This window comes from Rutidosis leptorrhynchoides, chromosome 8 (assembly GCF_046630445.1).
Source record: "Rutidosis leptorrhynchoides isolate AG116_Rl617_1_P2 chromosome 8, CSIRO_AGI_Rlap_v1, whole genome shotgun sequence".
Taxonomy (NCBI): Eukaryota; Viridiplantae; Streptophyta; class Magnoliopsida; order Asterales; family Asteraceae; genus Rutidosis; species Rutidosis leptorrhynchoides.
This window is the reverse complement of record NC_092340.1, coordinates 317,411,242-317,425,243: the sequence shown is the minus strand read 5'-3', so window position 1 is coordinate 317,425,243 and position 14,002 is coordinate 317,411,242.

The following is a 14,002-nucleotide window of genomic DNA, read 5'->3' as shown; positions in this document are numbered from 1 at the left end:
TCAATTAGGGTGTCTGTTCCCTAATTCTTAGATTATCAGACTTAATAAAAAGGGGCATATTCGATTTCGATAATTCAACCATAGAATGTAGTTTCACGTACTTGTGTCTATTTTGTAAATCATTTATAAAACCTGCATGTATTCTCATCCCAAAAATATTAGATTTTAAAAGTGGGACTATAACTCACTTTCACAGATTTTTACTTCGTCGGGAAGTAAGACTTGGCCACTGGTTGATTCACGAACCTATAACAATATATACATATATATCAAAGTATGTTCAAAATATATTTACAACACTTTTAATATATTTTGATGTTTTAAGTTTATTAAGTCAGCTATCCTCGTTAGTAACCTACAACTAGTTGTCCACAGTTAGATGTACAGAAATAAATCGATAAATATTATCTTGAATCAATCCACGACCCAGTGTATACGTATCTCAGTATTGATCACAACTCAAACTATATATATTTTGGAATCAACCTCAACCCTGTATAGCTAACTCCAACATTCACATATAGAGTGTCTATGGTTGTTCCGAAATATATATAGATGTGTCGACATGATAGGTCGAAACATTGTATACATGTCTATGGTATCTCAAGATTACATAATATACAATACAAGTTGATTAAGTTATGGTTGGAATAGATTTGTTACCAATTTTCACGTAGCTAAAATGAGAAAAATTATCCAATCTTGTTTTAACCATAACTTCTTCATTTTAAATCCGTTTTGAGTGAATCAAATTGCTATGGTTTCATATTGAACTCTATTTTATGAATCTAAACAAAAAAAGTATAGGTTTATAGTCAGAAAAATAAGTTACAAGTCGTTTTTGTAAAGGTAGTCATTTCAGTCGAAAGAACGACGTCTAGATGACCATTTTAGAAAACATACTTCCATTTTGAGTTTAACCATAATTTTTGGATATAGTTTCATGTTCATAATAAAAATCATTTTCTCAGAATAACAACTTTTAAATCAAAGTTTATCATAGTTTTTAATTAACTAACCCAAAACAGCTCGCGGTGTTACTACGACGGTGTAAATCCGGTTTTACGGTGTTTTTCGTGTTTCCAGGTTTTAAATCATTAAGTTAGCATATCATATGGATATAGAACATGTGTTTAGTTGATTTTAAAAGTCAAGTTAGAAGGATTAACTTTTTTTTGCGAACAAGTTTAGAATTAACTAAACTATGTTCTAGTGATTACAAGTTTAAACCTTCGAATAAGATAGCTTTATATATATGAATCGAATGATGTTATGAACATCATTACTACCTTAAGTTCCTTGGATAAACCTACTGGAAAAGAGAAAAATGGATCTAGCTTCAACGGATCCTTGGATGGCTCGAAGTTCTTGAAGCAGAATCATGACACGAAAACAAGTTCAAGTAAGATCATCACTTGAAATAAGATTGTTATAGTTATAGAAATTGAACCAAAGTTTGAATATGATTATTACCTTGTATTAGAATGATAACCTACTGTAAGAAACAAAGATTTCTTGAGGTTGGATGATCACCTTACAAGATTGGAAGTGAGCTAGCAAACTTGAAAGTATTCTTGATTTTATGTAACTAGAACTTGTAGAATATATGAAGAACACTTAGAACTTGAAGATAGAATTTGAGAGAGATCAATTAGATGAAGAAAATTGAAGAATGAAAGTGTTTGTAGGTGTTTTTGGTCGTTGGTGTATGGATTAGATATAAAGGATATGTAATTTTGTTTTCATGTAAATAAGTCATGAATGATTACTCATATTTTTGTAATTTTATGAGATATTTTATGCTAGTTACCAATAGTACATACATCTAAAAGCTGTGTATTGTACGAGTACGAATACGGGTGCATACGAGTAGAATTGTTGATGAAACTGAACGAGGATGTAATTGTAAGCATTTTTGTTAAGTAGAAGTATTTTGATAAGTGTATTGAAGTCTTTCAAAAGTGTATAAATACATATTAAAACACTACATGTATATACATTTTAACTGAGTCGTTAAGTCATCGTTAGTCGTTACATGTAAGTGTTGGTTTGAAACCTTTAGGTTAACGATCTTGTTAAATGTTGTTAACCCAATGTTTATAATATCAAATGAGATTTTAAATTATTATATTATCATGATATTATCATGTATGAATATCTCTTAATATGATATATATACATTAAATGTCTTTACAATGATAATCGTTACATATATGTCTCGTTTAAAAATCATTAAGTTAGTAGTCTTGTTTTTACATATCTAGTTCATTGTTAATATACTTAATGATATGTTTACTTATCATAGTATCATGTTAACTATATATATATATATCCATATATATGTCATCATATAGTTTTTACAAGTTTTAACGTTCGTGAATCACCGGTCAACTTGGGTGGTCAATTGTCTATATGAAACATATTTCAATTAATCAAGTCTTAACAAGTTTGATTGCTTAACATGTTGGAAACATTTAATCATGTAAATATCAATCTCAATTAATATATATAAACATGGAAAAGTTCGGGTCACTACAGTACCTACCCGTTAAATAAATTTCGTCCCGAAATTTTAAGCTGTTGAAGGTGTTGACGAATCTTCTGGAAATAGATGCGGGTATTTCTTCTTCATCTGATCTTCACGCTCCCAGGTGAACTCGGGCCCTCTACGAGCATTCCATCGAACCTTAACAATTGGTATCTTGTTTTGCTTAAGTCTTTTAACCTCACGATCCATTATTTCGACGGGTTCTTCGATGAATTGAAGTTTTTCGTTGATTTGGATTTCATCTAACGGAATAGTGAGATCTTCTTTAGCAAAACATTTCTTCAAATTCGAGACGTGGAAAGTGTTATGTACAGCCGCGAGTTGTTGAGGTAACTCAAGTCGGTAAGCTACTGGTCCGACACGATCAATAATCTTGAATGGTCCAATATACCTTGGATTTAATTTCCCTCGTTTACCAAATCGAACAATGCCTTTCCAAGGTGCAACTTTAAGCATGACCATCTCTCCAATTTAAAATTCTATATCTTTTTTTTTAATGTCAGCGTAGCTCTTTTGTCAACTTTGGGCGGTTTTCAACCGTTGTTGAATTTGGATGATTTTCTCGGTAGTTTCTTGTATAATCTCAGGACCCGTAATCTGTCTATCCCCCACTTCACTCCAACAAATTGGAGACCTGCACTTTCTACCATAAAGTGCTTCGAACGGCGCCATCTCAATGCTTGAATGGTAGCTGTTGTTGTAGGAAAATTCTGCTAACGGTAGATGTCGATCCCAACTATTTCCGAAATCAATAACACATGCTCGTAGCATGTCTTCAAGTGTTTGTATCGTCCTTTCGCTCTGCCCATCAGTTTGTGGATGATAGGCAGTACTCATGTCTAGACGAGTTCCTAATGCTTGCTGTAATGTCTGCCAGAATCTTGAAATAAATCTGCCATCCCTATCAGAGATAATAGAGATTGGTATTCCATGTCTGGAGACGACTTCCTTCAAATACAGTCGTGCTAACTTCTCCATCTTGTCATCTTCTCTTATTGGCAGGAAGTGTGCTGATTTGGTGAGACGATCAACTATTACCCAAATAGTATCAAAACCACTTGCAGTCCTTGGCAATTTAGTGATGAAATCCATGGTAATGTTTTCCCATTTCCATTCTGGGATTTCGGGTTGTTGAAGTAGACCTGATGGTTTCTGATGCTCCGCTTTGACCTTAGAACACGTCAAACATTCTCCTACGTATTTAGCAACATCGACTTTCATACCCGGCCACCAAAAATGTTTCTTGAGATCCTTGTACATCTTCCCCGTTCCAGGATGTATTGAGTATCTAGTTTTATGAGCTTCTCTAAGTACCATTTCTCTCATATCTCCAAATTTTGGTACCCAAATCCTTTCAGCCCTATACAGGGTTCCGTCTTCCGTAATATTAAGATGCTTCTCTGATCCTTTGGGTATTTCATCCTTTAAATTTCTCTCTTTTAAAACTCCTTGTTGAGCCTCCTTTATTTGAGTAGTAAGGTTATTATGAATTAATATATTCATAGATTTTACTCGAATGGGTTCTCTGTCCTTCCTGCTCAAGGCATCAGCTACCACATTTGCCTTCCCCGGGTGGTAACGAATCTCAAAGTCGTAATCATTCAATAATTCAATCCACCTACGCTGCCTCATATTCAGTTGTTTCTGATTAAATATGTGTTGAAGACTTTTGTGGTCGGTATATATAATACTTTTGACCCCATATAAGTAGTGCCTCCAAGTCTTTAATGCAAAAACAACCGCGCCTAATTCCTAATCATGCGTCGTATAATTTTGTTCGTGAATCTTCAATTGTCTAGACGCATAAGCAATCACCTTCGTTCGTTGCATTAATACACAACCGAGACCTTGCTTTGATGCGTCACAATAAATCACAAAATCATCATTCCCTTCAGGCAATGACAATATAGGTGTCGTAGTTAGCTTTTTCTTCAATAACTGAAACGCTTTCTCTTGTTCATCATTCCATTCAAATTTCTTCCCTTTATGCGTTAATGCAGTCAAAGGTTTTGCTATTCTGGAAAAGTCTTGGATGAACCTTCTGTAGTAACCAGCTAGTCCTAAAAACTGGCGTATGTGTTTCGGAGTTTTCGGGGTTTCCCACTTTTCAACAGTTTCTATCTTTGCCGGATCCACCTTAATACCTTCTTTGTTCACTATGTGACCGAGGAATTGAACTTCTTCCAACCAAAATGCACACTTTGAAAACTTAGCGTACAATTCTTCCTTCCTCAATACTTCTAACACCTTTCTCAAATGTTCACCTTGTTCTTGGTCATTCTTTGAGTAAATAAGTATGTCATCAATGAAAACAATGACAAACTTGTCAAGGTATGGTCCACACACTCGGTTCATAAGGTCCATGAACACAGCTGGTGCATTAGTTAAACCAAATGGCATGACCATAAACTCATAATGACCGTAACGTGTTCTGAAAGCAGTCTTTGGAATATCATCTTCTTTCACCCGCATTTGATGATACCCGGAACGTAAGTCAATCTTTGAATAAACAGACGAGCCTTGTAGTTGATCAAATAAGTCATCGATTCTCGGTAGTGGGTAGCGGTTCTTGATGGTAAGTTTGTTCAACTCTCGGTAGTCGATACACAACCTGAATGTACCATCTTTCTTCTTGACAAACAAAACAGGAGCTCTCCACGGTGATGTGCTTGGTCGAATGAAACTACGCTCTAAAAGTTCTTGTAATTGGCTTTGCAGTTCTTTCATCTCGCTGGGTGCGAGTCTGTAAGGAGCACGAGCTATTGGTGCAGCTCCTGGTACAAGATCTATTTGAAATTCAACGGATCGATGTGGGGGTAATCCCGGTAATTCTTTCATAAATACATCGGGAAATTCTTTTGCAATGGGAACATCATTGATGCTCTTTTCTTCAGTTTGTACTTTCTCGACGTGTGCTAGAACAGCATAGCAACCTTTTCTTATTAGTTTTTGTGCCTTCAAATTACTAATAAGATGTAGCTTCGTGTTGCCCTTTTCTCCGTACACCATTAAGGGTTTTCCTTTTTCTCGTATAATGCCAATTGCATTTTTGTAACAAACGATCTCTGCTTTCACTTCTTTCAACCAGTCCATACCGATTATCACATCAAAACTCCCTAACTCTACTAGTATCAAATCAATCTTAAATGTTTCGCTAACCAGTTTAAGTTCTCGATTCCGACATATATTATCTGCTGAAATTAATTTACCATTTGCTAATTCGAGTAAAAATTTACTATCCAAAGGCGTCAATGGACAACTTAATTTAGCACAAAAATCTCTACTCATATAGCTTCTATCCGCACCCGAATCAAATAAAACATAAGCAGATTTATTGTTAATAAGAAACGTACCTGTAACAAGCTCCGGGTCTTCCTGTGCCTCTGCCGCATTAATATTGAAAACTCTTCCGCGGCCTTGTCCATTCGTGTTCTCCTGGTTCGGGCAATTTCTAATAATGTGGCCCGGTTTTCCACATTTATAACAAACTACATTGGCATAACTTGCTCCGACACTACTTGCTCCGCCATTACTCGTTCCGACACCATTTGTTCCTTTCGTTCTATTAACCCCTGGTCCGTAGACCTCACACTTCGCCGCGCTATGACCATTTCTTTTACACTTGTTGCAAAATTTGGTGCAGAACCCCGAGTGATACTTTTCACACCTTTGGCATAGCTGCTTCTGATTGTTGTTGTTGTTGCGGTTATTATTGTTATTGGGATGATTGTTGTAGTAGTTGTTGTTGTTGTTGTTGTTGTTGTTGTTGTTGTTGTTGGGCCGTTTGTTGTAGTTGCGATTGATGTTGCGATTGTTGGGATAATTGTTGCGATTATTGTTGTAATTGCTGTTGTTGTTATATTGGTGATTCTTATCACCGTTTTCCTCCCACTTTCTTTTGACTTGCTTCACATTGGCCTCTTCAGCAGTCTGTTCTTTAATTCTATCTTCAATCTGGTTCACTAGTTTGTGAGCCATTCTACATGCCTGTTGTATGGAGGCGGGCTCGTGTGAACTTATATCTTCTTGGATTCTTTCCGGTAATCCTTTCACAAACGCGTCGATCTTCTCTTCCTCATCTTCGAATGCTCCCGGACACAATAGGCACAATTCTGTGAATCGTCTTTCGTACGTGGTAATATCAAATCCTTGGGTTCGTAACCCTCTAAGTTCTGTCTTGAGCTTATTGACCTCGGTTCTGGGATGGTACTTCTCGTTCATCAAGTGCTTGAATGCTGACCACGGTAGTGCGTACGCATCGTCTTGTCCCACTTGCTCTAGATAGGTATTCCACCATGTTAACGCAGAACCTGTGAAGGTATGCGTAGCGTACTTCACTTTGTCCTCTTCAGTACACTTACTTATGGCAAACACCGATTCGACCTTCTCGGTCCACCGTTTCAATCCGATCGGTCCTTCGGTTCCATCAAATTCCAAAGGTTTGCAGGCAGTGAATTCTTTGTAGGTGCATCCTACACGATTTCCTGTACTGCTAGATCCAAGGTTATTGTTGGTATGTAGCGCAGCCTGTACTGCGGCTATGTTTGAAGCTAGAAAAGTACGGAATTCCTCTTCATTCATATTCACGGTGTGTCGAGTAGTCGGTGCCATTTCCTTCAAAATAGTCAAATGGAACAAGTTAATCATATAGAATATTAAGAGTAGTTAATAGTATTTCATAGCATAATATGAACTCATTTATAAAAGCTTTTTCTTCATATTAGCGTTTTATAAGTTTAAATTCGGGTAGTACCTACCCATTAAGTTCATACTTAGTAGCTAATATACAATTCAACTACTACAATTCTATATGAAAAACTGATTATAATAATATTTCACGTTCAAACTTTTACACAATATTTTACAAACTTACAATACCGCTTATTTTACATATAGCATGAAATATAGCACACAATAAATTTGATACAAGATGGTTGTGAAGATAATTCTAGCTAGTACACAAGTCGTTCAGCAAAGGCAATAAAGACACGTAATTCATACATCCAGAAACAAGTCATGCATTCTGGTTTTACTAGGATTACTTCCCATCCTTGGTCTTGTGGAACATAACCGTTATGGCCGTTGGTAAGACAGCGTGTTGTAACGTCGTCAAAGGGACGAGGGTTACGTAATGTCCAACAGTCCCGTAACAATCTAAAAACCTCATTTCTTACCCCAATTACCGACTCCGTCACTTGTGGGAACGTTTTGTTTAATAGTTGTAGCCCGATGTTCTTGTTCTCACTTTGGTGAGAAGCGAACATTACTAATCCGTAAGCATAACATGCTTTTTTATGTTGCATGTTAGCCGCTTTTTCTAAATCACGAAGTCCAATATACGGATATATTGAGTCAAAATAATTTCTTAACCCATTGCATAAAATAGCATTTGGGTTCCCTGCAATATATGCGTCAAAGTAAACACATCGTAACTTATGGGTTTCCCAATGTGTTATCCCCCATCTTTCAAACGAAAGTCTCTTATAAACTAAGACATTCTTGGAACGTTCTTCGAATGTCTTACAAACTGATCTCGCCTTAAATAGTTGTGCCGAAGAATTCTGACCGACTCTAGACAAGATTTCATCAATCATGTCTCCGGGTAGGTCTCGTAAAATATTGGGTTGTCTATCCATTTTGTGTATTTATACTGTAAAATAGACAAGAGTTAGATTCATAAAAAAAATACTTATTAATACAAGCAATTTTTACATATATCTTAAAGCATAAGCACACTATATTACATATATTACACCACACGAATACAACTATCTTATTCCGACTCGCTTGTTTCTTCTTCTTCGGTTTTGGTTCGTTTTGCCAAGTTTCTAGGGATATATGATGTTCCCCTAATTTTAGCCGTCATTTTCCACATTGGTTTAGAAAAACCTGGTGGTTTAGAGGTTCCCGGGTCATTGTTACAACTTAAGGACTTCGGGGGTTGACGATACATATAAAGTTCATCGGGGTTGGAATTATATTTCTCTATTTTTATGCCCTTTCCCTTATTATTTTCTTTTGCCTTTTTAAATTCAGTTGGGGTAATTTCTATAACATCATCGGAATTCTCGTCGGAATCCGAATCATCGGAGAATTGGTAATCCTCCCAATATTTTGCTTCCTTGGCGGAAACACCATTGACCATAATTAACCTTGGTCGGTTGGTTGAGGATTTTCTTTTACTTAACCGTTTTATTATTTCCCCCACCGGTTCTATTTCTTCATCCGGCTCCGATTCTTCTTCCGGTTCCGATTCTTCTTCCGGTTCCGACTCTTCTTCCGGTTCCTCTTCGGGAACTTGTGAATCAGTCCACGAATCATTCCAATTTACATTTGACTCTTCATTATTATTAGGTGTGTCAATGGGACTTGTTCTAGAGGTAGACATCTATCACATAATATCAAACACGTTAAGAGATTAATATATCACATAATATTCACATGTTAAAAATATATAGTTTCCAACAAAATTTGTTAAGCAATCATTTTTCAAGTAAACACGATCGAAGTCCAGACTCACTAATGCATCCTAACAAACTCGATAAGACACACTAATGCAAAATTTTGGTTCTCTAAGACCAACGCTCGGATACCAACTGAAATGTCCCGTTCTTATTGATTAAAAACGTTCCATATTAATTGATTTCGTTGCGAGGTTTTGACCTCTATATGAGACGTTTTTCAAAGACTGCATTCATTTTTAAAACAAACCATAACCTTTATTTCATAAATAAAGGTTTAAAAAGCTTTACGTAGATTATCAAATAATGATAATCTAAAATATCCTGTTTACACACGACCATTACATAATGGTTTACAATACAAATATGTTACAACAAAATAAGTTTCTTGAATGCAGTTTTTACACAATATCATACAAGCATGGACTCCAAATCTCGTCCTTATTTAAGTATGCGACAGCGGAAGCTCTTAATAATCACCTGAGAATAAACATGCTTAAAACGTCAACAAAAATGTTGGTGAGTTATAGGTTTAACCTATATATATCAAATCATAATAATAGACCACAAGATTTCATATTTCAATACACATCCCATACATAGAGATAAAAATCATTCATATGGTGAACATCTGGTAATCGACATTAACAAGATGCATATATAAGAATATCCCCATCATTCCGGGACACCCTTCGGATATGATATAAATTTCGAAGTACTAAAGCATCCGGTACTTTGGATGGGGTTTGTTAGGCCCAATAGATCTATCTTTAGGATTCGCGTCAATTAGGGTGTCTGTTCCCTAATTCTTAGATTATCAGACTTAATAAAAAGGGGCATATTCGATTTCGATAATTCAACCATAGAATGTAGTTTCACGTACTTGTGTCTATTTTGTAAATCATTTATAAAACCTGCATGTATTCTCATCCCAAAAATATTAGATTTTAAAAGTGGGACTATAACTCACTTTCACATATTTTTACTTCGTAGGGAAGTAAGACTTGGCCACTGGTTGATTCACGAACCTATAACAATATATACATATATATCAAAGTATGTTCAAAATATATTTACAACACTTTTAATATATTTTGATGTTTTAAGTTTATTAAGTCAGTTGTCCTCGTTAGTAACCTACAACTAGTTGTCCACAGTTAGATGTACAGAAATAAATCGATAAATATTATCTTGAATCAATCCACGACCCAGTGTATACGTATCTCAGTATTGATCACAACTCAAACTATATATATTTTGGAATCAACCTCAACCCTGTATAGCTAACTCCAACATTCACATATAGAGTGTCTATGGTTGTTCCGAAATATATATAGATGTGTCGACATGATAGGTCGAAACATTGTATACGTGTTTATGGTATCACAAGATTACATAATATACAATACAAGTTGATTAAGTTATGGTTGGAATAGATTTGTTACCAATTTTCACGTAGCTAAAATGAGAAAAATTATCCAATCTTGTTTTAACCATAACTTCTTCATTTTAAATCCGTTTTGAGTGAATCAAATTGCTATGGTTTCATATTGAACTCTATTTTATGAATCTAAACAGAAAAGTATAGGTTTATAGTTAGAAAAATAAGTTACAAGTCGTTTTTATAAAGGTATTCATTTCAGTCGAAAGAACGACGTCTAGATGACCATTTTAGAAAACATACTTCCACTTTGAGTTTAACCATAATTTTTGGATATAGTTTCATGTTCATAATAAAAATCATTTTCTCAGAATAACAACTTTTAAATCAAAGTTTATCATAGTTTTTAATTAACTAACCCAAAACAGCCCGCGGTGTTACTACGACGGCGTAAATCCGGTTTTACGGTGTTTTTCGTGTTTCCAGGTTTTAAATCATTAAGTTAGCATATCATATGGATATAGAACATGTGTTTAGTTGATTTTAAAAGTCAATTTAGAAGGATTAACTTTTGTTTGCGAACAAGTTTAGAATTAACTAAACTATGTTCTAGTGATTACAAGTTTAAACCTTCGAATAAGATAGCTTTATATATATGAATCGAATGATGTTATGAACATCATTACTACCTTAAGTTCCTTGGATAAACCTACTGGAAAAGAGAAAAATGGATCTAGCTTCAACGGATCCTTGGATGGCTCGAAGTTCTTGAAGCAGAATCATGACACGAAAACAAGTTCAAGTAAGATCATCACTTGAAATAAGATTGTTATAGTTATAGAAATTGAACCAAAGTTTGAATATGATTATTACCTTGTATTAGAATGATAACCTACTGTAAGAAACAAAGATTTCTTGAGGTTGGATGATCACCTTACAAGATTGGAAGTGAGCTAGCAAACTTGAAAGTATTCTTGATTTTATGTAACTAGAACTTGTAGAATATATGAAGAACACTTAGAACTTGAAGATAGAACTTGAGAGAGATCAATTAGATGAAGAAAATTGAAGAATGAAAGTGTTTGTAGGTGTTTTTGGTCGTTGGTGTATGGATTAGATATAAAGGATATGTAATTTTGTTTTCATGTAAATAAGTCATGAATGATTACTCATATTTTTGTAATTTTATGAGATATTTTATGCTAGTTGCCAAATGATGGTTCCCACATGTGTTAGGTGACTCACATGGGCTGCTAAGAGCTGATCATTGGAGTGTATATACCAATAGTACATACATCTAAAAGCTGTGTATTGTACGAGTACGAATACGGGTGCATACGAGTAGAATTGTTGATGAAACTGAACGAGGATGTAATTGTAAGCATTTTTGTTAAGTAGAAGTATTTTGATAAGTGTATTGAAGTCTTTCAAAAGTGTATAAATACATATTAAAACACTACATGTATATACATTTTAACTGAGTCGTTAAGTCATCGTTAGTTGTTACATGTAAGTGTTGTTTTGAAACCTTTAGGTTAACGATCTTGTTAAATGTTGTTAACCCAATGTTTATAATATCAAATGAGATTTTAAATTATTATATTATCATGATATTATCATGTATGAATATCTCTTAATATGATATATATACATTAAATGTCTTTACAATGATAATCGTTACATATATGTCTCGTTTAAAAATCATTAAGTTAGTAGTCTTGTTTTTACATATCTAGTTCATTGTTAATATACTTAATGATATGTTTACTTATCATAGTATCATGTTAACTATATATATATATCCATATATATGTCATCATATAGTTTTTACAAGTTTTAACGTTCGTGAATCACCGGTCAACTTGGGTGGTCAATTGTCTATATGAAACATATTTCAATTAATCAAGTCTTAACAAGTTTGATTGCTTAACATGTTGGAAACATTTAATCATGTAAATATCAATCTCAATTAATATATATAAACATGGAAAAGTTTGGGTCACTACAATATAAGTAGTGCCTCCAAGTCTTTAATGCAAAAACAACCGCGCCTAATTCCAAATCATGCGTTGTATTATTTTGTTCGTGAATCTTCAATTGTCTAGACGCATAAGCAATCACCTTCGTTCGTTGCATTAATACACAACCGAGACCTTGCTTTGATGCGTCACAATAAATCACAAAATCATCATTCCCTTCAGGCAATGACAATATAGGTGCCGTAGTTAGCTTTTTCTTCAATAACTGAAACGCTTTCTCTTGTTCATCATTCCATTCAAATTTCTTCCCTTTATGCGTTAATGCAGTCAAGGGTTTTGCTATTCTGGAAAAGTCTTGGATGAACCTTCTGTAGTAACCAGCTAGTCCTAAAAACTGGCATATGTGTTTCGGAGTTTTCGGGGTTTCCCACTTTTCAACAGTTTCTATCTTTGCCGAATCCACCTTAATACCTTTTTTGTTCACTATGTGACCGAGGAATTGAACTTCTTCCAACCAAAATGCACACTTTGAAAATTTAGCGTACAATTCTTCCTTCCTCAATACTTCTAACACCTTTCTCAAATGTTCACCGTGTTCTTGGTCATTCTTTGAGTAAATAAGTATGTCATCAATGAAAACAATGACAAACTTGTCAAGGTATGGTCCACACACTCGGTTCATAAGGTCCATGAACACAGCTGGTACATTAGTTAAACCAAATGGCATGACCATAAACTCGTAATGACCGTAACGTGTTCTGAAAGCAGTCTTTGGAATATCATCTTCTTTCACCCACATTTGATAATACCCGGAACGTAAGTCAATTTTTGAATAAATAGACGAACCTTGTAGTTGATCAAATAAGTCGTCGATTCTCGGTAGTGGGTAGCGGTTCTTGATGGTAAGTTTGTTAAGCTCTCGGTAGTCGATACACAACCTGAATGTACCATCTTTCTTCTTGACAAACAAAACAGGAGCTCCCCACGGTGATGTGCTTGGTCGAATGAAACCATGCTCTAAAAGTTCTTGCAATTGGCTTTGTAGTTCTTTCATCTCGCTGGGTGTGAGTCTGTAAGGAGCACGAGCTATTGGTGCAGCTCCTGGTACAAGATCTATTTGAAATTCAACGGATCGATGTGGGGGTAATCCCGGTAATTGTTTCAGAAATACATCGGGAAATTCTTTTGCAATGGGAACATCATTGATGCTCTTTTCTTCAGTTTGTACTTTCTCGACGTGTGCTAGAATAGCATAGCAACCTTTTCTTATTAGTTTTTGTGCCTTCAAATTACTAATAAGATGTAGCTTCGTGTTGCCCTTTTCTCCGTACACCATTAAGGGTTTTCCTTTTTCTCGTATAATGTGAATTGTATTTTTGTAACAAACGATCTCAGCTTTCACTTCTTTCAACCAGTCCATACCGATTATCACATCAAAACTCCCTAACTCTACTGGTATCAAATCAATCTTAAATGTTTTGCTAACCAGTTTAATTTCTCGATTCCGACATATATTATCTGCTGAAATTAATTTACCATTTACTAATTTGAGTAAAAATTTACTATCCAAAGGCGTCAATGGACAACTTAATTTAGCACAAAAATCTCTACTCATATAGCTTCTATCCGCACC